This window comes from Carcharhinus amblyrhynchos, chromosome 1, assembly GCF_965287045.1.
Source record: "Carcharhinus amblyrhynchos chromosome 1, sCarAmb.v2.hapA, whole genome shotgun sequence".
Classification (NCBI taxonomy): domain Eukaryota; kingdom Metazoa; phylum Chordata; class Chondrichthyes; order Carcharhiniformes; family Carcharhinidae; genus Carcharhinus; species Carcharhinus amblyrhynchos.
Window position 1 is genome coordinate 57,143,228 of NC_137324.1, and position 24,704 is coordinate 57,167,931.

A 24,704-nucleotide genomic window follows, 5' to 3' on the forward strand; every position below is an offset into this window, starting at 1 on the left:
TCTGCCCAAGTCTGCAATCTATCAATGTCCTACTTTATCATTTGACAATCCTTGTCACTATCTGCAATGCAGCCAATTTTTGTGTCATCTGCAAACTTACTTATCAGACCACCTACATTTTTCTTCAGATCATTTGTATATATTACAATCAACAAAGGTACCAGCACTGATCCCTGTGGAACATCACTTGTTACTGATCTCCATTCTGAAAAACACCATTCTATTGCTACTCTCTGTCTTCTATGACCAAGATGTGGAGATGCCAGCGTTGGACTGGGGTAAGCACAGTAAGAAGTCTCACAACACCAGTTTAAGTCCAACAGGTTTATTTGGTAGCACAAGCCACAAACTTCCAGAGCATTGCTCCTTCATCAAGTGATTGGGAGCTCTGTTCACAAACAGGGCTGATAAAGACTCAATTTACAAAATAATGGTTGGAATGCGAGTCTTTACAGGTAATCAAGTCGCAAAGGTACTGACAATATGAATGGAGAAACGTTTAAGCACAGGTTAAAGAGATGTGTATTGTCTCCAGCCAGGACACGACAGCGCAGTTTTTCGCTGTGGTGCATCAGAACTGTCGATTGATGAGTGGAGTGCCATATCCCATTCTTATGAGGGCACGATTCAGCATCTGGAGGTGTCTGTTGCAATCCTTCTCATCTGAGCAAATCCTGTGTATACAGCGGGCTTGTCCACAGGGGATGGCTACTTTAACGTGTTTAGGGTGGAAGCTGAAGAAGTGGAGCATTGTGAAGTTATCCGTGGGCTTGCGGTACAGTGAAGTGCCGAGGTGATCGTCCTTGATGGAGATGCGTGTGTCCAAGAATGTAACCGATTCCGGAGAGTAGTTCATGGTGAGTCTGATAGTGGGATGGAACTTGTTGATGGCATTATATAGTTGTTTCAGTGATTGCTCATCTTGAGTCCAAAGGAAGAAAATGTTATTGATGTACCTAGTGTATAGTATTGGTTGAATGTCCTGTGTGGTGAAGAGATGTGGTTTGAACCTGTGCATGAAGAGGTTGGCATATTGAGGTGCAAATTTGGTCCCCATGGCTGTTCCGTGTGTCTGGATGAAGAACTGGTTGTTGAAGGTGAAGACATTGTGGCATAGGATGGAGCGGATGACTTGTAAAATTGCATCTGGAGATTGGCAGTTGTCGGCATTGAGTATGAGGAAGTTGCAGCAATGCCATCATCACGAGGGATGCTGATTAGAGTGCCGAGACATCCAGTGTGACAAGGAGTGCTCCATGTTCAACTGTTCCACATGTGTTGAGTTTTTGTAGGAGATCCGTAGTGTCGTGACAAAAGCTGGGGGTTCTTTGTACAATGGGTTTCAGGATGCCCTTGACATAGCTGGAGGGGTTCTCGCACAGGGTCTCATTGCTCGATATGATGGAATGGCCATGTGTGTTGGCCTTGTGTATCTTCGGGAGGCAGTAGAGATCACCAATGCAGGGAATACGTGGGATGAGAGCACGGAGGGTGCTCTGAAAGTCCAGATCAAAGGTCTTGATCAGTCTGTTGAATTGATGGGTGTGTTCTTTGGTCAGATCTGTGGGTAACTGTAGTGTTCCTTGTTCAGTTGTTGGTACACTTCTTTGCAGTAATCTATTCAGTATGACAGTGGATCCTCTTTTGCTGGTTTGATGGCAATATTGCAGTTGGTATTGAGAGCGCAGGTGGCGTTGCATTGTGCTTGCGTAATGTTCGTAGTTGTCTTCTGAGTTTGGCTGATGAATCTGCCATTGACGCACCTCCTGACGGCTTGAGTATATATGTCGAGTTGAGGGCAGTGGCCTTTTGGAGGAGTCCAACTCGACTCTTTCCTCTTTGGTTGTTGCACCACGGATCTCTCTGTTGGCTGTTCCAGTTCATTGGCTGTCTCATTGTGTTCGCTGTTGGCCCCTTGGGGTTTGTGGAAGAATTCCCGCAGCCTCATTCGCCCGATGAATTCCTCTGTGTCCGCTGCGAGACTGATGGGGTCTGTTTTGGTGGTGGGGCAGAAATTGAGCCCTCGGGTGAGAACTTCGATTTCACCTGGTTGAGGTGTGTAGTCCAACAAGTTGACGATGAACTTCTCTGCAGTGATACTGTTTTCTACTGTGGTACCGGGGGAGGCTTGGTTGCTGCTGGTGGTGATGCCGAGTTTCTTAAGTTTCCTGTTCTTGATGTGAATGTAGATGGCATAGTTCCTTTGTCTCATCTGCTTGGCAGAGTTTCACAGCTGGTCTGCGTCTTGAGCGCAAGTTGAGAATATGGACTCTATCTCGGTTTCCAGGATGCAGCATTTGCTGGAAAGCTGGTGTATGAGGTGGTTGAGGAGTGTGAGAGAGGTATGATGACAAAGTCTTTCAGCATAGTCTGTGTTATAAGTTGACCTGAGTGGGTTCGTGATCTGTAGTCCTTTCGGTATCTTGTCTGCTTTCTTGCATCTTTGTAGAAACATGATCTGTGTTGATATGCGCAATCTTCTTGCAGATGCTGTCCACTAGGAGCCAGCAGTTTGTAGTGTCGATGGTAACCATGATGTGGAGATGCTGGCGTTGACCTCCTCAGAAGACAAACATGGGACCCAGTGGACAGAGTACCCTTCATTGTCCAGTACTTCCCTGGAGCGGAGAAGCTATGACATCTTCTCTGAAGCCTTCAACATGTCATCGATGAAGATGAACATTTCACCAAGGCCACCCCCACACCCCCCCTTCTTGCCTTCAAACAACCACACAACCTCTGCAAGGCATGGCAGATCATTGACAAAGATGCCATCATCTGTCGTGAGAACACTATCTACCAGGTACACGGTATATACCGGCCAACGTTGTCTACCTGATACACTGCAGGAAAGGATGCCTGAGGCATGGTACATTGGGAAGACCGTGCAGATGCTACGACAACAGATGAATGAGCACCGCTTGACAATCACCAGGTGGGAGTGTTCCCTTCTTGTTGGGGAACACTCCAGCAGTCACGAGCATTCAGCCTCTGATCTTCGGGTAATCTTTCTCTAAGGGGGCCTTCGCAACACACAATGCAGAATTGCTGAGCAGAAACTGATAGCCAACTTCCTCACACATGATAACGGCTTCAACCAGGATCTTAAATTCATGCCACACTACCTGTAATCCCTGTGACTTGCCTGGGCTTGCAAAATCTCACTAACTGTCCTGGCTGGAGACAATACACATCTCTTTAACCTGCGCTTAACCCTCACTCCATTCACATTGTCTGTACCTTTAAGACTTGATTTCCTGTAAAGACTGCATTCCAACCATTATTTTGTAAATTGAATTTGTGTCTTTATATGCCCTGTTTGTGAACAGAACTTCCACTCACCTGATGAAGGAGAAGCGCTCTGAAAGCTTGTGGCCTGTGCTACCAAATAAACCTGCTGGACTTTAACTTGGTGCTGTGAGACTTTTTACTGTTCTATGACCAAGCCAGTCCTGTATTCATCTAGCCAGCACACCCCAGATTCTATGAGACTTTACCTTTTGTACGAGCCTGTCATGAGGGACTTTGTCAAATGCCTTACTAAAGTCCATGTAGACAACACCCAGTACCTTCCTGTCATCAATCATTCTTGTCACCTCTCCAAAAAACTTAATCAAGTTGGTGAGACATGACCTTCCCTACACAAAAATATGCTGTCTGTCACTAACAAATCCAAATCCTAACTCTCAGAATCTCCTCCAAAATCTTCCCCACCACTGACATCAGGCTCACCGGTCTATAATTACCTGGTTTTGATTTTGATTTGATTTGATTTATTATTGTCACATGTATTAGGATACAGTATTGTTTCTTGCATGCTATACAGATAAAGCAGACCGTACTTAGAGAAGAAAAGGAGTGCACAATGTAGTGTTACACTAATAGGTAGGATGTAGAGAAAGATCAACTTACTATAAGATAGGTCCATTCAAAAGTCTGATGGCAACAGGGAAGAAGCTGTTCTTGAGTTGATTGGTACATGTCCTCAGACTATTGTATCTTTTTCCCGAAGGAACAAGGCGGAATAGGATATGTCTGGGATGCGTGGGGTCCTTTATTGTGCTGGCTATTTTTCCGAGGCAAAGGGAAGAGTAGGCAGAGTCAATGGATGGGAGGCTGGTTTGCATGATGGATTGAGTTGCATTCACAAACTGTTGTAGTTTCTTGGGGTCTTAAATGGAGCAGGAGCCATACCAAGCTGTCATACAACCAGAAAGAATGCTCTCTATGGTGCATCTGTAAGAGTTGTTGAAATTCGTAGTGGCCAACTTTCCTTAGCCTCCTGAGAAAGTAGAGGTATTGGTGGGCTTTCCTAACTGTAGCATTGGAATGGAGGGACCATGGCAGGTTGTTAGTGATTTGGACACTTAGAAACTTGAAGGTCTCGACCATTTCCACTTCGTTCCCATTGATGAATATAGGGGCATGTCTCCCACAATGCTTCCTATCTCTTTTTGTTTACATTGAGATTATTGTTGTTGCACCAGCTCACCAGATTCTCTATCTCTTTCCTGTTCTCCTTAACTCTGTTTCCCTTCTTAAACAAAGGAACAACATTGGCCATTCTCCAATCCTTTGAAGCCTCCTCTGCATCTGAAGAGGATTCAAAGATATCTGTTAATGCCACAGTATTTTGCTTACATAATAACTTAAAAGCTAGGAGCAGGAGTGGGCCATCTGGTCCCTCGAGCCTGCTCCGCCATTCAATAAGATCCTGGCTCATCTTTTCGTGGACTCAGCTCCACTCACCCACCCACCATAACCCTTAATTCCTTTACTGTTCAAAAATCTATCTATCTTTGCTTTAGAAACATTCAATGAGGTAACCTCAACTGCTTCACTGGGCAGGGAAGTCCACAGATTCACAACCCTTTGTGTGAAGAAGTTCCTCCTCAACTCAGTCCTAAATCTGCTCCCCTTTATTTTGAGGGTATGCCCCTGAGTTTTAGTTTCACCAGCCAGTGGAAACAATCTCCCTGCTTCTATTATATCTACTCTCTTCATAATTTTATGTTTCTATAAGATTCCCCCTCATTCTTCTAAATTCCACTGAGTATAGTCCCAGTCTACTCAGTCTCTCCTCATAAGCCAAACCTCTCAACTCTGGAATCAACCTAATGAATCACCTCCGCAGCCCCTCCAGGGCCAGTATATCCTTTCTCAATTAAAGAGACCAAAACAGTACAGGGCACTCCAGGCATGACCTCATAAGCACCTTATAGAGCTGCAACATAACTTCCCTACTTTTAAATACCATCCCTCTAGCAGTGAAGGACAAAATTTCATTTGCATTCTTAATTACCTGCTACACCCACAAACTATCTCTTTGCGATTCATGCATAAGGGCACCCAGGCCCCTCTGCACAGCAGAATGCTGCAATATTTCAGCATTTAAGTAATAGTCCATTTTCCTGGTATTCCTGCCAAAATGGATGACCTCACATTTACCAACGTTGTACTCCATCTGCCAGACCATTGCCCACTCACTTAAACTATCTCTTTCCCTCTGCAGACTTTCAGTGTTCTCTGCACACTCTGCAGTACCACTCAAATTAGTATTATCTGTGAACTTTGACACTGTACATTTGGACATCCAACTCCAAATCGTTGATGTAAAATTGTAAACAACCGCAGGCCCAACACTAATCCCTAAGGCACACCACTAGACACTGACAGCCAATCCGAAAAACATCCATTTACCCCCCCATTCTTTGCTTTCTCTTTGTTCATCAATGATCTATCCATGCTAATACATTATCCGTAACATTATGCACCTTTATCTTATGCAGCAGCCTTATGTCGACTTTGTCGAATGTTTTCTGGAAATCCAGGCTCACCGCATCCACCGTTCCCCATTGTCCACCATGTATGTAATGTACATTTGCATCTCTGTTCTGAGGTTTAGACTTGAAATGTTAGAACTGTGTCTCTGTCCACAGATGTTGGCAGACCTGCTGTGTATTTCCAGCACTTGCTATTTTTCCAGTACTATAGCTTTCTTTTATAAATTCACATTTAACTCCAAAATGAACAGCACTTGATAGTGTTGGTAAATACACTTTATTTGCTACATCAAAGGAAAGCAAGTGAGGATGGGGACTGGTTTTGGTTTGTTTGACTGGGTTTAGGAGTGGTGCTGAAGCAATGGTATGGGGATGGATTTGGAATGTGGGGTTGTGGGATGGGAGTTGCTCTGATCTGGGGATGGCCCTGCAATGTGAGGATGGCTCCTGCTATCTGCTGTTGGCTCAGTATGGGAGTGGTTCTGGGTGGGCATGTGGTTTTGGGAAGGCTTACTTTGCTGTTGGGTTGGGACCATCCTGATGTTGAGGTTTAGGGATGAGGTTGGCATGACGAAGACTCACTGTGGGAGCAGCTCTGGATATGGCTTTTGGGTTTAGGGATGGAGTTGGCTCAGTTTGGGGAAAGCTCACTATGGCGTTTGGAGATGGCTTACTGTGAGATTTGGGATTTGGGGGCACTTCAGTGTGGGGTTTAAATGATATGGAGGCAGCTCACTGTGGGATTTGGGATTGGCTCATGGGGTTTGGGATTGGCTCACTGTGGTGTTTGGGATTGGCTCACTGTGGGGTTTGGGATTGGCTCATGGGGTTTGGGATTGGCTCACTGTGGGGTTTGGGATTGGCTCATGGGGTTTGGGATTGGCTCACTGTGGGGTTTGGGATTGGCTGGCTCTGGGCATTGTGATTGGCTGGTTCTGGGCACTGTGATTGGCTCTTTGGGGTTGGGGGCGGGGCTGCAGCCCCAGCCGTTTTGATTGACACTTGGGGCGGGGTTGTTTTGACGTTTTTGCCGGGCTCGATCAGTCGGGGATCCGGAGCGGCTGCGGTGGGAGGCTGGTGAGTGGGAGTTGATAGAGCAGGCCGGGGGAGGTTGTCGCTGCTACTCTTCCCCACCTGTGACAACCTCCGGCCTCGGGTAGTGTCAGGCTTGTTTATTCGGATTGAGTGCAGTTCCTCCCGGGAGCGATGTATTTTTACTGTTAACCTGCGACGGGGCGACTTGGATCTTGTCGGGTCTCGGCTATCCGCACAGTTTGGGGAGTTTATGGTGACATTGAGTAGGAAGGGTTCAGCTGGCGTATTTCACCAATAGTTTGTGTGCCAATTCCATAATTTATCTTGGTTGACATATGGATCAAAGGGATTCGATCACATTTACAGGAGTGATTGATTACGGGTGAAAATGTGTTTAATTCCCCTTATGCTGATCTTGCTGTGACTTCCATCAACTGTTCGTGCGTTTTTGTTGTGTTCCATTTGTCAGTCTGCTGCTGCCCCTAGCAACGCACAGCTGTAATTTAATAAATTCCAGCAACAAGATCTGCTCTCATACCAAACAGGTCATCAATTTGCAGTAAAGCAATTTTTCGAAGTTTTTAAATGGTTTAACAAGTGGGGAACAACGTTTTTTAAAAAAACTTCCAAGGGACTAAAAGCAGAGCCAAAGCCTGGCGTTTGGTGGACAAGATCAGAAGGCACGAAGTGGGCCAGGTTTCTGCAGGGTCATTTTAACGGGGTGCTGAGTTCATCAGACCCCACACTGGCTATTGCCAGGGCTTTAACCTACAGCATAAGCCACAAATTGATGGAGTAGAGGTAAAAGACAAAGAAGGGCAGATAATGTTTGTTTCAGCTTCATGATTGGAAAATGTTTAAATCCTCTGCTTTTTAAAAGTTGAAAATGACAGGCTGAAGCTGTCAGTGAGAATTTAAAAAAAAACTGCTGGATTGCTGTGATTGACATCATCTGGTAGATCTTCAAAAAAAGGTCTATTCCAATAGAGTTATTTGTTGCTATTTCGTTAAGATATGTTATCATGGATGCTTGCCTGACTTGCCTGGAATGGTATAGTGGTAAAATGGTCACAGTGCCAGGGACCTGGGTTCAATTCTGGCCTTGGATCACTGTCTGTGTGGAGGTTGTATGTTCTCGCCATGTCTGCATGGGTTTCCTTCGGCTGCTCTGGTTTCCTCCTTCAGTTGAAAGATATGCAGGTTAGGTTGATGGGCTATAGTAAATAACCCATTAGCGTCAGAGGGATTAGCAGAGAAAAGAGGTGGGATTATGAGGATAGGCCCTGGGTGGGACTGTTGTCATTGCAGGCTCGATGGGCCAAATGGCCTCTTTCTGCAGTGTAGGGATTCTATGATACATGATTGAGTTTTAAAAGCTACAATTATCTCAGATATTCAGGGCTTGTGATCTGATTGATAATTAGAGAGGTAATTGAATGATTAGCTGCTTGATCTGGGTCTAGATTGAGCTTTGTTTATATAGGAGATTAACCACATGAAATGTAAAAAGCTTTAAATAAGTTCCTTTATATTAGAGATTTTTTCACTGTCAAGTGTGTAGGTGTGAGAGCTGTATTTGTTACGATGCTTTTTCATCTCCATATGGCTGCTGAGGTCAATCCATTGTGGATATTGAGGAAAGTAGGTTTGGAGGTGGCATTGCGATGTGAAGGGCTCGGGTGGATGGGGGGGTCATGAGTGGCCGTGGGAGTGGGTGGTTGGCGTGGAAGTGGCATGAGAGTATGTAGAATCATGGGGATGGGTTGGAGCATAAGTTTCGAGATGATGTGAGTATAAGATGCAAGGCTAGAGAACCTAACAGTTTCTAAAATTGTAGGGACCAAATCACTGAGAATCAAAGTAGAGCTTATAACTAGCTCACCTCAGCACTCAATCACTCCTGTGGTGCTAGGATCTTCTCCTGGGGTAAGTAGGCCTGACCCATTCCCCAGAGTGAAAATTGGATTTATAGCTGCCTTTAAATCAAGGCAGGTTTACCATGTCAGGAAATTCCCTGACTCAAGCTACCTGCCTTGGCTGTGGAAAATCTGGCCTGAAGAGTTTGATTAGCAGGCCGCTTCAGGATTCTGTGCTGGGGCATCATTGTTCATGTTGTATTTAAACAAGATGGAAATAGGGACAGAGTTTTTTTTTTGTTGAATGGGAGCAATGGAGCTGTAAATAATATAAAACAAGCAGACACGGGTGGCACAGTGGTTAGCACTGCTGCCTCACAGCACAAGGGACCCGCATTCAATTCTGGCCTCAGATCACTGTCTGTATGTGGAGTTTGCGTGTTGTTCCCATACCTGTGTGGGTTTCCTTCAGGTGCTTTGAATTCTTCCCACAATCCAAAAAATGTGCGGGTTAGGTGGATTGACCACGCTAAATTGTCCTTTAGTGTCAGGGGGATTAGTCAGGTAATATCTGGGGTATGGGAATAGGGCCTGGATGGGATTGTGGTTGGTTCAGACTTGCTGGGCCAAATGGCCTCCTTCTGCACTGTAGGGATTCTATGATTCTATTATACAAAAACATTGGATTTGAATAAATTGTCCTGGGGTGGTAATAAATACTGAGTGCCAGGAGTTATTTTATTGTAGATAAATACAAGATGATAATATCAGAAAAAGGAGAGATCAGTGGGACTATAGAGAGACAAATGTTGCTTATCAGAGTGCTCAACACTTAACAATCTCCTTGAGTCCTAAATTCTTTTGAGATATGTGCTCATCTAGCTCTTGAGCATTCCTGATTTTAATCATAGCACCATTGTGCCACACTGTCAACTGCCAAGGCCCTAACCTTGGGAATTCCCTCCCTACATCTCTGCTGCTTTACCATGCTTGCTTCCTGTAAGTCCCATCTTAAGACCCACTTTTTTGATTAAGCTTTTGGTCATCTGACCTAAGATCCCCTTGTGTGCCTTGGTGTCACTTTTTTTCTAATGCTTCTGTGAAGCATTAATCAGGTGTTTCATTGTGTTAAACAGGCTATAAGAATGGAACTTGTTGAATGATCTTGAAGGTGTAGTCAATGTTGCCTAAGAAGAGGTTAACAATGGTAGACACGGACACAATTCAGAGGAATAATGTCCATATCCATGTTGGAAAACTCTGCATCCCATACCTCACCTTCAAACTCTACTCATCCATTTCATTTTGCTTTATCTGACCTGTCATCGAAATCTCAACTTTAAAATTCCCATCCTTGCTTTTGTCTCCTCTCTTTATAACCACTTTCAGTTCTACACCTTTTGGAAAATCTGTATTGCACCAATTCTGGCCGTTTAACATTCCCTACTCACTTCTGTCCACAAGGTATGGCCATGTGTACAGCCATGTAGGTCATAACCTCTGATATTCTACTCCAAGTTCCTCCTTGTCTCCCTTATCTATTAAATCCTCTTTGACCAATCTTTCAATTACCCCTCCTAATGTTTTCTTCTATGGGTCAGTGTGATCTTTTGTCTAAAAATGCTCACATGAAGTACCCTGGAATTTTTTTTGATGTTAATGGTGCTGTGTTTATTATTGACAATTAAGGATTTTCCATATATTCCTAAGGGCTTATGGAAACAAAATGAGTGTATAGGGAACACGTACTGGTGATTTAGTATTAACATTTCATTACTTGATGTGTAATCAACTTGATATAAATTGTTATTTCACTGTGACAAAAATAGAAAATGCCACTATAGTTGACACGAGTTATTGTAGATAATCAGCATCTGAAGTTCCTGGAATATTAATCAGTCTTTCTGCTTCGCTGATGACAAGTGTTTGTGCATTTCCAATATTTTCTGTTATTTTGTTTGAGTTTAAGTTTTTTTTTCTGTTATCACTGAGTTTTTTTGATATTAAAGTTTGTTTATTTAAAAAATAAAGGACAGTACAGCACAGGAACAGGCCTTTCAGCCCACCAAGTCTGTGCAGATACTGTTGCCTCCCTAATCTAATATTTTCTCGCCTCTACGTGTTCAATATCCCTCTATTCCCTGCCTATTCATGGATCTATCTTGAACATCGTTAGAATCCACTTACACCACCTCTTCAGGCAGCACGTCCCAGACATTCGTCACCCTCTGTGTGAAAAACTTACACCTTGCATCTGTTTTAAACATTCCCCCTCTTACTTTCAGCAGTGCCCGAGTAATTGACCCTATGACCCTGAGAAAAAGACTTTGACTGTCGACTCTATCCAAACCCGTCATAATCTTGTAAACCTCTTCAGGTTCCCCTAACCTTCTGATGCTGCAATTAAAACAATTCAAGTTTGTTCAACCTTTCTTCATAGTCCATATTCTCCAAGCCAGGCAACATCCTGGTAAATCTCTTCTGCACCTTTCCCAAATGTATCAACATCCTACTGTTAGTGCGACAACCAGAATTGTACACAACACTCCAAAGGCAGCCTAACCAAAGTCTTATATAGCTGCAACATGATTTTCCAATGCTTATACTGAACCGAAGAAAGGCCAGCATGCCACATGCCTTCTTGACCATCTTGTCCACCTGAGTTGCCACCTTCTGGGAACTGTGAAGCTGCATATGTAGATCCCCCTGTATGCTAATATTTCTAAAGGCTCTACCATTTACTGTATACTTTCCTTCTGCAGTATACCTTCCAAATTGTATCACCTCACGTATGACTGGGTTAAATTCCATCTGCCATCTTTTAGCCCCGGTCTTCAGCTGACTTGTATCCTGCTCTATCCTCTGACAATCCACTCCCCTATCCCCTAATCCCTCAATTTTTGTATCATTTGCAAATTTGCTAATCAGACCACCTATATTTTCCTCCAAATCATTTACATATATTACAAACAGCAGAGGCCCCAGCACTGCTCCTCGTGGAACACCACTTGTCACAGACCTCCAGTTAGGAATGTACCCTTCCACTGCTACATTCTGCTTTCCATGTCCAAGACAGTTTTGTGTCCATCTTACTAGCTCACCTTGGATCCCATGTGACTTCACCTTCTGTATCAGCATGCCATGAGGAACCTTATTGAAGGCTTTACTGAAGCCCATGTATACTACATCCATTGCCCTGTCCTGGTCAATTTTTATTGTCATTTCCTTAAAGAACTTGATCAAGTTTGTGAGACATAATTTCCCCTTCACAAAGCCATGCTACCTATCGCTAATAAACTGATTCTTTTACAGATGTGAATATACCCAGTCCCTAAGAATCTTCTCCAATTATATAAAGCTCACAGGCCTGTATTTTCCCGGATTGTCCCTTCTACCCTTCTTAACAGAGGAACAATGTTAGCCACCCTCCAATCCTCTGGTATCTCACCTGTTGCTAAAGAGGATACAAAGATTTTGGCCAAGGTCTCAGCAATTTCTTCCCTCGCCTATCTGGCCCTGGGGTCTTGTCCACCAATACCTCCTCCCTTTATATCTCAACATGTCCTAGAATGTCAACACCCTCCTTTCTACACTCACGATCCACCATATTCTTCTCCTTTGCGAATATTGATGCAAAAGTACTTGTTAAGGACATTGTCCATTTCATCTGGCTCCACACACACATTCCCTCCAATGTCGACTGCACTAAACAATTCCCTCCACTAAAGAAACTTCATTTTTATAGCCTTAGTGTATTAAAATAAATTATTTACTTGCAATCTGAGATTTATCAGTAACGTGATCACAGCACTTCTTGTATAACCATCATAGTACTTCATCTATTATTTGAATACATATTGCTACAGTATTATTTTACTGCACATCTCGTGAAATGGCTGTGATGCAGAAATACCCATTCGGAGCCCTCCAGTCAATCAATCAATAATGTGGTTGAAAAAAGGATACAGTTTGATAAATTGAGAAAGGACTGCTTATGCTGTTTGTGCCAGAATTATAATCTGTTCCTAGAAACACTGCAATATTTAGTGTCAGTTGTGGCTTAGTTGCTAGTAGTCTCTCCTCTGAGTCAGAAGGTTGTCGGTTCAAATTCCACTCCAGGACCTGAAAACAAAGTACAAACACTCACACTCCATTGCAGTAATGAAGGAATGCTGTTCAGTCGAAAGTACTGTCTTAGGATTGTGAAATTAAATCAAGACGTTGTCTGTCTGCTCTGGTGGAGCTGAAAATTCCCATGACACTATTTCAAAGAAGAGCAGCGGAGTCAATCCTGATTTTCACAGAACATCCCAAAGCACTTTACAGCCAATGAAATGTAGTCAGCAATTAAAGGAAATATTTGCACACAGTGAGCTCCCACAGCAGCAATATCATAATGATCAGATAAACCCTTTTTGTATTTTTGATTTGGGGAGAAGTATTGTGTAGCACACCAAGGATAGCTAACTTGCTCTTCCAAAGTAATGCCATCAAATCTTTTATATCTATCCAAGTGGGCAGATGGGGCCTCAGCTTACCATCTCATCTGAAAGATGGCAGCTACAAATGCCCAGTACTCGTGGTACTGCACTAAAGTATCTTGATTTTTGTACTCAAGCCCTGGAGTGGGTCATGATCTCAGGACCTTGTGACTCTGAGACCTTGTTAAAATATTTGCTGAAAAGCCTCACCTCCTTATTTTGAGGAAAATGGGGGAAAAAAGTTTATAAAATTTAAGTTCAATTCATATGATTTCATAGTCAAGTTAAACTTGCAAATTTCATGAGCTATGTTGGCTGGGATCCATCGCAAAGTTTCCAATTTGGTTTCCTCTTCCCACATTCACAGATTGCATGCTGGAAAATATGCACTCATGTTTTCCCAGCTATTTCACTTCAGACGTTTCCAATGCCTGCTGTGAAATAGATAAACATGCCTTTTCTTTAACAGTGTTAGAGGGGAATTAGATGACATTCAGTTTTCCAAGATCCTCACAAACCACAAGGCCTAAGAAATAAAGAAAGGCATTTTTAAAACTTGTGCCAGTTGTTTACGTGGTATTGCACAGAAACAGGAGATTTGGTCCAATAGTTTTACTGAGGAAGCACTGGATAGCACTAATGAAATAGTTAAGGGAAAAACATGGAAATAGACCTGTGGTTGCTCTTTTTTTTGCCTTATTTGGATTTGGGTCTACACATGTATGGAGGAGGCACAGTCTGAAATTAGTTCTGATGTTTATGACTTGTGAAAATTTTAGAAGTAGTTTTATGACAATGCACAGAGGAGCCAAAAATCAGCATGGTACAATAAGAACGTAAGAACTAGGAGCAGGAGTAGGCCATCTGGCCCCTCAAGCCTGCTCTGCCATTCAATAAGATCATGGCTGATCTTTTTGTGAACTCAGCTCCACTTACCCACCCGCTTACCATAACCCTTAAATTTTTGAATGGTAAAGAAATTATCTATCCTTGCCTAAAAACATTCAATGAGGTAGCCTCAACTGTTTCACTGGGCAGGGAATTCCACAGATTCACAACCCTTTGGTTGAAGAAGTTCCTCCTCAACTCGGTCCTAAATCTGCTCCCCCTTATTTTGAGGCCATGCCCTCTAGTTCTAATTTCACCCACCAGTGGAAACAACTTCCCTGCTTCTATCTTATCTATTCCCCTCATAATTTTATATGTTTCTATAAGATCTCCCCTCATTCTTCTGAATTCCAATACATATAGCCCCAGTCTACTCAGTCTCTCCTCATAAGCCAACCCTCCCAACCTAGTGAATCTCCTCTGAACCCCCCCCCCAGTGCCAGTATATCCTTTTTTAAGTAAGGAGACCAAAACTGTACACAGTATTCCAGGTGTGGCCTCACCAGCATCTTATACAGTTGAAACATAACCTTGCTGTTTTTAAACTCCAACTCTCTAGCAATGAAGGATAAAATTCCATTTGTTGTCTTAATTACCTGCTGCAGCTGCAAATCAACTCCTTGAGATTTCTGCACAAGGACACCCAGGTCCCTCTGCACAGCAGCATGCTGCAATTTTTTACCATTTAAATAATGGTCCATTTTGCTGTTATTCCTACCAAAATGGATGACCTCACATTTACCACCTTTGTACTCCATCTGCCAGGCCCTCACCCACTCACTTAGACTATCTCTATCTCTTTGCAGACTTTCAGCATCCTCTACACTCTTTGCTCTGCCAATCATCTTAGTTTCAACTGTGAATTTTGACACGGTACATTTGGTCCACAACTCCAAATCATTTATGTAAATCGTAAACAATCATGGTCCCAACACTGATCCCTGAAGCACACCAGTAATCACTGATCGGCAACCAGAAAAACACCCATTTACCCCCACTCTTTGCTTTCTGTTAGTTAACAGTCTTTGTCCATGCTAATATATTACCTGTAACATCTTGCATCTTTATCTTATGCAGCAGTCTTTGGTGTGGCACCTTGTCAAAGGCCTTCTGGAAATCCAGGTACATCACATCCACAGTTTCTCCATTGTCCACTGCGCATGTAGTATTCTTAAAGAATTCCACCAAATTAGTCAACATGACCTGCCCTCCGTGAACCCCTGCTGCCAATGGGACAGTTTATATCCAGATGTCTTGCTATTTCTTCCTTGAGGATAGATTCAAGCATTTTCCTTAATACAGAATTTAAACTAACTAGCCTATAGTTACCTGCCTTTTGTCTACCTCCTTTTTTAAACAGTGGTGTCACATTTGCTGTTTTCCAATCTGCGGGAACCACCCTAGAGTCAAGTGAATTTTGGTAAATAATTACCACTAACGCATTTGCCATTTCCCCTGCCATCTCTTTTAGTACCCTGGGATGGATTCCATCAGGACTAGGAGACTTGTCTACCTTTAGCCCCATTAGCTTGCCCAACACTACTCTTTCTTAATAATGATAGTTCCTAGGTTCTCAACTGCATAGCCTTCCTGTCATCAATTTTTGGCATGTTATTTGTGTCTTCCACTGTGAAGACCAACACCTGTTCAATGCCTAAGCCATTTCCTCATTTCCAGTTATTACACCCCCTGACTTCTCATCCTCTAAAGGACCAATGTTTACTTTAGCCACTTTTTTGTTTTATGTATGTCGAAACGTTTGCTATCTGTTTTTATATTCTGGGCTAGTTTGCTCTCATAATCCATCTTATTTTCTTTCATAGCTTTTTTTTGTAGTTTTCTGTTGACCTTTAAAGATTTCCCAATCCTCTAGGTTTCCACTAATCTTTGCTACTTTGTATGCATTTTCTTTCAATTTGATACCTGCCTTTATTTCCTAAGATATCCATGGCAGATTATCTCTTTTTCTACAGTCCTTCCTTATCGCTGGTATATACTTTTGCTGAGCACTGTGGGGGGAAAAAAAAATCATTTTGCAAGTCCTCCACTGTTCCTCAATTGTCCAAACCTAGCATTTATTCTGGGATGGTGCCTGCTGGTGCGGGTGAGCTCAGGCAATTTCTGTTGTGCCTCCTTGTGCCAAGTCTGTGGAAACTTGGTAGCCCTCAGTGGTATTTCTCAGGCCATGTTTTCACTCCTTTAGCGTGGCTGGTTTGCACCCTGGTTGTTGGGCCTACATATGCCGTGACATACTATGAAAGGCTGTGCTCCTTTCCAGCCTCAGGAATAGTTAGCTGCTGGCTTAGGAAGCATCATAATATCCTTGTAACAGACCTTTGGTAAGTCTCATTTAAAATATTCCTAGTTTGATTCTTGATGTGGTTTAGTATTACAGAAGCCCTTGGATATATTCAGAGGATGACCAATGGTTGGTACTTGGATTATAAGTTCTTGGTTAGACATTACAGAATGGAGAATTGGATCTTTTTCTCCATAGAAAATTTTAAGGTTGGAATGTTAAAAAGGAGGTATTGGTGGTGAATGTCAGTAAGCACAGGGATGATGGGTGGTTTATAATCTGGGTAGAAGAGTTTTGGATGAGCATCAAAATTATGTAGGATGGAAAACTGGAAACCAGCTGGGAAGCATTGGAATGGACAAGTCTGTAAATAAGAGCAACACGGGTGGGAGTTAGCAGTGGATGAGCTGAAGCAGGTGCAGAGTTGGGTCATGTGATGAAGTTGCAAGTAAGTGATCTTGGGGTGATGAAGGATATCTAGGATTTGAAGCTCAATATGGGCCAAATATGAAACCAAGGTTACAAACAGTCTGAATCATAGAATCCCTACAGTACAAAAAGAGGCCATCTGGCCCATCGAGTCGGCACTGACCACAATCCCACCCAGGCCCTACCCCCATATCCCTACATATTTACCCACTAATCCCTCTAACCTATGCATCTCAGGATCTTAAGGGGCAATTTTAACATGGCCAATCAACCTAACCTGTACATCTTTGAATTGTGGGAGGAAACTGGAGCACCGGGAGGAAACCCACGCAGACATGAGGAGAATGTGCAAACTCCACATGGACAGTGACCCAAGACAGGAATCGAACCCAGGTCCCTGGAACTGTGAAGCAGCATGCTAACCACTATGCTACCTTGCCACCCAACTTTGGCTTCAGTCGGTTGCCAGCGAATGGAATGGAGTAAGTCACGAGGGAACTGACTCCGTCGAAGATTGCCACAGCTTTTGGGCCTCGCCGCACATTGCGATTGAATTTCTATCCATCCATGTAGTGTGACAAAATAAGATGGAGGCAACTCAAGAGTACCTCCATTAATATTAATTGCCTGATTATGTTATGTCACAACATAATGTTAGGCTGTAATAATTTCTCGTTTAAAATTAGTGTTATGCTGCGGGTCCACAGCAACTTCTAAATTACCTGCAGTTCATGTGGCCATGATTTTCTGGCTCACATGCGTTTCAAGTTTAGAAGCTCTGATATTGGATTAAAAATGCTGCATTTAATACACAAGTTGCTGTCAGTGCCCCATGCCAGACTAGTTATATCTAAGCAGTGGAGAGCTCTATTAGAGACTGACTGGAGCATTCAATTAACCTTCCTTTCGATTATGCACTTCGTTAATTTATCATTAATGGTGCAGCCACTCCTTTCCTATCTCTTTGTATCATCTGCAGAGAACAACTTAATTGTCACTGTACCATTCCTTCAATATGAGAAGTAGCAGTAGCGTATTGCTGAAGTCCCCCAGAAAATAAAATCATAAATTGTAATAGCACAATGATTGGCCTTGGCAAAGTGAGATGAAGGTTATGTAATTTGAAATGAGATGTATTTAAAGTGTTTTTAAAAATGTTGGGCATGAATTTCCAAGCTTTTTTCTTTGTAAGCCTTTGGGGCATTTGTAAACTTAAAGAAAGAAATAGGAGCAGGAGTAGGCCGTCTAGCCCTTCGAGCCTGCCCCGCCATTCAATAAGATCATGGCTGATCTGAAGTGGCTCAGTTCCACTTTCCCGTTTTCTCCCCATAACCCTTAATTCCCTTGCCTACCAAAAACCTATCTACCCGTGACTTAAATATATTTAGCAAGGTAGCCTCCATCACTTCAACGGGCAGAGAATTCCAGAGATTCACCACCCTTTGAGTGAAGAAGTTCCTCCTCAACTCCGTTCTAAACTGCCACCCCCCTTATCTTGAGGCTGTGTCCTCTAGTCCTGCTGTCCTTTCTGAGCAGGAAGAATCTCCCTACCTCTACCCTATCAATCCCCTTCATTATCTTATATGTCTCTGTAAGATCCCCCCTCATCCTTCTAAACTCCAATGAGTACAGACCCAGTCTATTTAGTCTCTCTTTATAGTCCAACCCCCTCATCTCCAGTATCAGCCTAGTGAACCTCCTCTGTACTCCCTCCAAGGCCAAAATATCCTTGCGCGAGTGTGGCTACCAAAACTGCACACAGTACTCCAGCTGCGGCCTCACCAGTGCCTTGTACAGTTGCAGCAAGACCTCCCTGCTTTTATATTCTATCCCCCTCGCTATAAAGGCCAGCATTCCATTCGCCTTCTTGATCACCTGCAAATTGGGTTTTTGCGACTCATGCACAAGGACCCCCAGGTCCCTCTGCACCGTAGCATGCTGCAGCTTTTCACCCTTTAAATAGTAATCCCTCCTACTATTATTTCTGCCTAAGTGGATAACCTCACACTTGCTAACATCGTACTCCATCTGCCAGGTCCTCGCCCACTCGCTCAGCCTATCTAGATCCCTCTGCAGACTTTCCACACCCTCCGCACAATTTGCTTTTCTACTCATCTTTGTGTCATCAGCAAATTCCAACACCCTACACTCAGCCCCCTCCTCCAGATCATCTGTATAAATGATAAATAGCTGAAGCCCCAGCACCGATCCCTGTGGCACTCCACTAGTTGCCAATCAGAATAGCACCCATTGATACCAACTCTCTGCCTCCTATTAGACAGCCAATCCTCTATCCACGCTAACACCTTACCCCCAACTCCATGCCCCCTAACCTTCTGAAGCAACCTTTTGTGCAGCACCTTATCAAACACCTTCTGAAAATCGAGAAACACCACATCCACCGGTTCCCCTCTGTCTACCGCACTAGTCACATCCTCATAGAATTCCAGTAAATTTGTCAAACACGACTTCCCCTTAACAAATCCGTGCTGCGTCTGGTCTATCAAACAATTCTTCTCTAGATGCCTCGCTATTTCTTCTTTGATGACGGATTCAAGCATTTTTCCAACAACAGATGTTAAACTAACCGGCCTATAATTCCCTGCCTTTTGCCTGCTACCTTTTTTAAACAGCGGCGTAACATTAGCCGTTTTCCAATCTTCCGGCACTTCCCCACACTTGCTCAATAAAATATTAAAATTAAAAAGTTGTGTTTCTCCACAACTGCTTCGTGCATTCCTCACAGATGGCCATGCCATTAACTGTATATCTGCTGTGCTCTTACATTCTTTCCCTAAATCTTTTCACCTATCTGTCTCTTTAACATGTTGCTTAAAACTTACTTCATTTATCCATCTGTCCCAATGTTCTTCCTTTGGCTCAGTCTCAATTTTTATCTGTGTATGCTCCTGTGAAATTCTTGGTGGTGTTGGGGTGGGTGTTATGTTAAGAGTTCTGTATAATTGCAAGTTCTTACGTACAAATCCACAATCCTCTCCTTGGCTGCCTACTCAAGTCAAAGCTAGTAGTGTGCAAGATTTATTTTGAAGTGAGCATTGCACACATCCAGTATATTGCTTCTTCCATCTCTGTCATTGCCTTAGAACAGCCTCACTCCACCACTTCTGAAACCACCACCTATTTGTTAATCACCTTGGACTGATTGGGTGCTATTCACTCAGCATTGTCCTTTAGCACTCTCTTTTCAGACCACCTGATAAATCTCTGTCTCTCTTCAAAGGCTTCATAAAACCCATCCCTTTGACTATCACTTTAATTTTTTCTCCCTCCCCTCATTCTAAAGTGTGTAACAGAATGTGTAAACTATAAAAGTTTAAACTCAGGTGTCTAGAGGCTAAGCGATTTTTGCAAGTGTCATAATTCTTCTAATATAATTCAGTGCCACTTTCTCCCTTACTGTATAATAATATGCAAAAATGTTTGTGGTAATGATAATGTTGTTTTACTTTTAATAGTTGACATCTTTTGAAACTTAGAGCAGGGGATGGAAGCTTGGAATATCTCTGTATTTGCGAGAGATATCTGCATGAAAGGTTTGAAAGCCAGCAATGTCAATAAGTTGCTTCTGAAAAAGGGAAGAATACTGAACTAAATTAATGTTTCAACTTTGTTAAATTTTTCCATGCAACAACTATCTGAAAACTGGCCTCTAAATTGTTTATTGCATATTTCAAACATTATCTAACATCTCACTGTTTTAATGATATAATATTGAGGAAAAATAGGATCAAAGAAACTAAAATCAAATTTCAGGTTGGCATTAGGTTTGTTTTTAAGAGTCAACCATAATTATGATGTATCACTAAGATGGTAAAATCTAACATTGCTAGAGTGAGATACTTTCCCTGCAGACCTACTTTTCATTGAATATTTCTGTCCTTTCCCTCTGCTTGTGATGTTTTGCGACCTGCAACTTTTGCAACATCATCTGAATAATTTTCAGGCTGTATAAATCATGTACTTTGCTCCCTTCACAGATAATTTGTTCCAATAGCTTTGAATGAGTTAAAGGTTAATATTAGAATTTGTTTTTAATCCTATACTTACTTTGTGGAAACATCACCTACATTTTAAAAATTATTAAGAATTATTACAAATAATTTCAATTTGAATAGAACAAAAACTTTGCTTCAACAGTTTACTGCTTTGTTTGAATATGCAATGTGGATTGGGTGCTTTTCTTAGTAACAGCAGGATAAAATTTAGCAGGATGAAGGATTTCCTAATGTCCTGCAGTCTGTTGCATATTATTCACTAAAAATTTCAGTATGTATCCTGGCTGTGCTGTAATTCATGTTGTATTGGTCAGTCCTTCCCATTCATTTGTACTTCCATGAATAATTTGTTTAATAACTGGAAATCTTGCATTTAATCATGTTGGTAATATGTTTCTTCTGAAGTAAAATTAAGGTTATGTAAAATATTTCTGTAGCTGTTGGCATCAACCACAAAAACCCTAATTAGTAAACATGATCATACACCCACTGCATTAATCCCTGTATTGAACTCCAAGCACTTCCTGAAATAAAGGCAAAGGAAAAGTAATGCTAAAAATAGTTAAGAGGAAACTGGATTTTATTTTTTGCAGCACAGGAAATCTTATTAATTATAAAGGAGAGCTAAAACATGAAACAAGCAAACCATAATGTGCAGCGTTTTTCAACCATTTAAATTTATTCTCTATTAGTTTTAAATAAAGCAAATAAATAGTGAATGAAAATATTGTGAGGGGACACAATGAACTAATGGCATTAAAAGAAGGAATGCATTTATTTGGCAACAATTTATTAGAAAATGTCATTTTGCCCAATTTTGTTGTCGCAAGTTAAGAAAATAACATTATAGTATCAGTGAAAATGACACTATCATTGTCATTGAACTCTGGATATTGCTATTACTGGAAAAGTTTGGAAGTATGATGGGTTGCCACTTGAGCACTCAAGATAAAAAGACTAATTACAGCTGCTGGAAACCTGCAATTTTAAAAGCAAACAAAATTCTAAAATGCCTAATGATTTCTTCAAAATAAATATGAAGAATGACTTAAACTAGTTCAATTCAATGCAGGCTGATATCTAAAGCTGTCTGTTTTTGCCTTTTAGATGCAACTGGCCTGCTCTATTACAACAATGTAGGGTTGGAATCCCTAGCTGGGAGATTGGAGGTTGAATCCCAGTCTAGATTTGATATCTGCATTGCAGAGGTGAGTTTACAGTGATATTTGAATCATCAGGTAGTTCCTTTTTTCATTGTTCCCACATGCCCGCCAACAGATTGCCCAAGTGATGGAAATCAAGCGATATTTACAGTTTGTATTTTTTTCAATCTCCTAAGGATAGCACAGGTGAAATCCTGAAACATTTTACATTATATACAATGAAGTAAATGTGGTGTTCACCTTGTGTCTTCAGTTTTCTTCTGGTTAAAATGCCCCCAGGTTCCAGGACAGCAATCAGCTCTCTGCAGAGGAGAACTACAGCTTCTAATATTGAATATGTCTTTTTTTTTGTCTAGCAAGTGGCATCTGAATTAAGTGAAATGAAACATAACTATCTTATTATACAGCTTATTTAGTTGAAAATAACATTGCAAGGTTTTTGGTTGAATTTAGGATGATATATTTTTTCTCATGTAGTCTGCATGAAATTGTAATCCTGGTTTTTCGTGGTCTAGCATTCTAGGAAATTGAGCTAGAATGCTAACCAGGTAATATACCAATATTACAGGCAATTGGCACAAAGAAGCAAAATGGTTTACCAAAATAAATCTAGATTGCCATTATGTTTTGTAAGAAATAATTCATTAAAAAATGAAATTAGTATTTCTTTTACTCCAAATGCTTTGGTCTAACTGTTTTAGACGTCAGCAGTAAATTAACATATGATTCACAATTCTTTTGAAAGTGGTACTTTAGATATAGGCTGGAATTTTACCACTCTGCCTGCCACAGAATCAAAGCAGTGAAAGGACGGACCATGGAAATGTCCATTGACCTCAGGCGGGATTTTACGGTTTCGGGTTGAGGGAGGCCATAAAATCCCACCTATGAAGTATTGTTATATAAAATCCATTATTGCAATATTGGCACAATGGTCCAAACAGCTTTGTAACAAAACAAGTATCACCAGTTATAAATGCATTTGTTGGTTTCTTAGTTTCGCATTGATTCTGAGTTCTATTTATTTAAATTCCAAATTCCTGTACTTGCCTTTAATGAGGAATGGAAATGCAACTATAGAATAAGTAATGTGTCTTAAGGAAGAAGACAGAGATTTAAATAGTCTGCAGGCCTCATCTGACTCCTAGCTTGACATGAAATGATAACAAAAGCCCCAGAGGACATCTAAGAAAGCAGGACATGGAGCTGAATTTTCCAGATGGTAGGAGCTCTGATATGGGCTAGGAGAATTTGCACAAAGATGTTTATGACTTATGACAAAGGAAATGTTAATGGCAGTGTTAGGGACTGTGGAAGGTAGTGATAGTGGTATAAAGGTAATGGATGGGCTTCTCCCAAAAATATTCTGCATCGAATTTGTGTTAAAGCCGGAATAAATTCCGCTGGTTTTTCAGGGGGACTTTCAAAATGAATCTCCCACACTCTGTGCGTCACAGAGTGCCCTAACATGAATCATGCTGAAAATCATTGGATGGGTCATATTCCTGCTGGAGGGGCCAGCAGCATAGTACTGAGCAGGCCACTGTGCATGCGCTGATCTGTCAGCACTGAGATTGGCACATATGCAGTAGACCCACACCGCCAGCCTACCAATTGCTGGCTGACCCCGCAATGCTATCCCTCTGATTTTCCTTTCCTCCCCCCACCTCTGAACATGTCCGGGTCGGCCCTACCCCGCCAAACCCAAGCTGACAATCCTTACCCTTGACCCTTCACTTCAGTGGGGTGGGGCCACCAGCCCCTGCTAGTGGAGAGCTGTTGTAAAACCTGCTGGAGTGAAACACGCCTGGCCAGGAGGGAGAGGCTTGCGGACCTGGAGCTAATGAGATTAAAATTATCATTTGATTAATTTATTCAGCTCCGTGCCGATTTCTGACGTGGTGCTGACGACGCCAGAAATCTGGCGGCCGGAAATGTGCGGAGGCCATGGCACCCAGCAGGAGGCTGGCTACACGGCTTCTGTGTATGGCTCCTTTTCATATCTAGAGCAGTGCAGCAGGCTGTGAGAATCGCCCCCAATATAGCAGAATAGGAGGACAAAGATCAGTACTCAATGAAAGCAAAACTTAAGGATAGGTGAGAGATGCTCCCGTGGTGTCATGATTGTCCTCTTTTCACCCTAAGGTTTGATTTATTTATTAGTGTCACAAGTAGGCTTACATTAACACTGCAATGAAGTTACTGTGAAAACACCCTATTTACCTGTTTGGGTGCACTGAGGCAGAACTTAGCATGGCCAGTGCACCTAACCAGCACATCTTTCAGATTGAGAGAGGAAATTGGAGTGCTGAGAAGAAACATAGAGAACATGCAGACTCCACACCGACGGTGACCTAAGCCGGGAATCGAATCCGGGTCCTTGGTGCTCTGAGTCAGTACTAACCACTGTGGCACTGTGCTACCTTGGATAGGGAGGAGGGAGGAAGTAAAATGGAAGGTGTTGCACCTTCTGATTGGATGGAAAGGTACCATGGGAAGATGATGAAGAGTTGGGGTGATCGGTGATGCAAGAATAGACTAGGGTTTCACAGAGGGAGTGATCTCTGTGGAATGCTGATGGGTAGAAGGGGGGATGGGGTGAGGGGAAGATGTGTTTTGTGATGGCATCATACTGGAGTTGGTAGAAATGGTGGAGGATGATCCTTTGAACGCAGAGGCAGGTGGAGTGAAAACGAAAGATGAAGGAGCTCCTATCATGGCCTTGGGAGGAAGAGATGAGGACAGAGATTGGGA

The 24,704-nt window shown here is 42.3% G+C and overlaps 1 protein-coding gene across 8 annotated transcripts in view; it reads left to right on the forward strand.

Moving 5' to 3' along the window:
- Positions 1-6,817: 6,817 nt before the first annotated feature.
- rusc2 (RUN and SH3 domain containing 2) overlaps positions 6,818-24,704 on the forward strand; it is a 108,352-nt gene continuing 90,465 nt past the window's right edge. For 7 of the 8 annotated variants that reach the window (XM_080185399.1, XM_080185428.1, XM_080185463.1 and 4 more), the window contains exons 1-2: positions 6,818-6,860; positions 21,895-21,995. The gene's annotated coding sequence lies outside the window, so the exon portion shown is untranslated. Of the gene's footprint in view, positions 6,861-20,246; positions 20,326-21,894; positions 21,996-24,704 lie in introns of those variants that run through there. The other variant, XM_080185410.1, reaches the window with a different exon arrangement.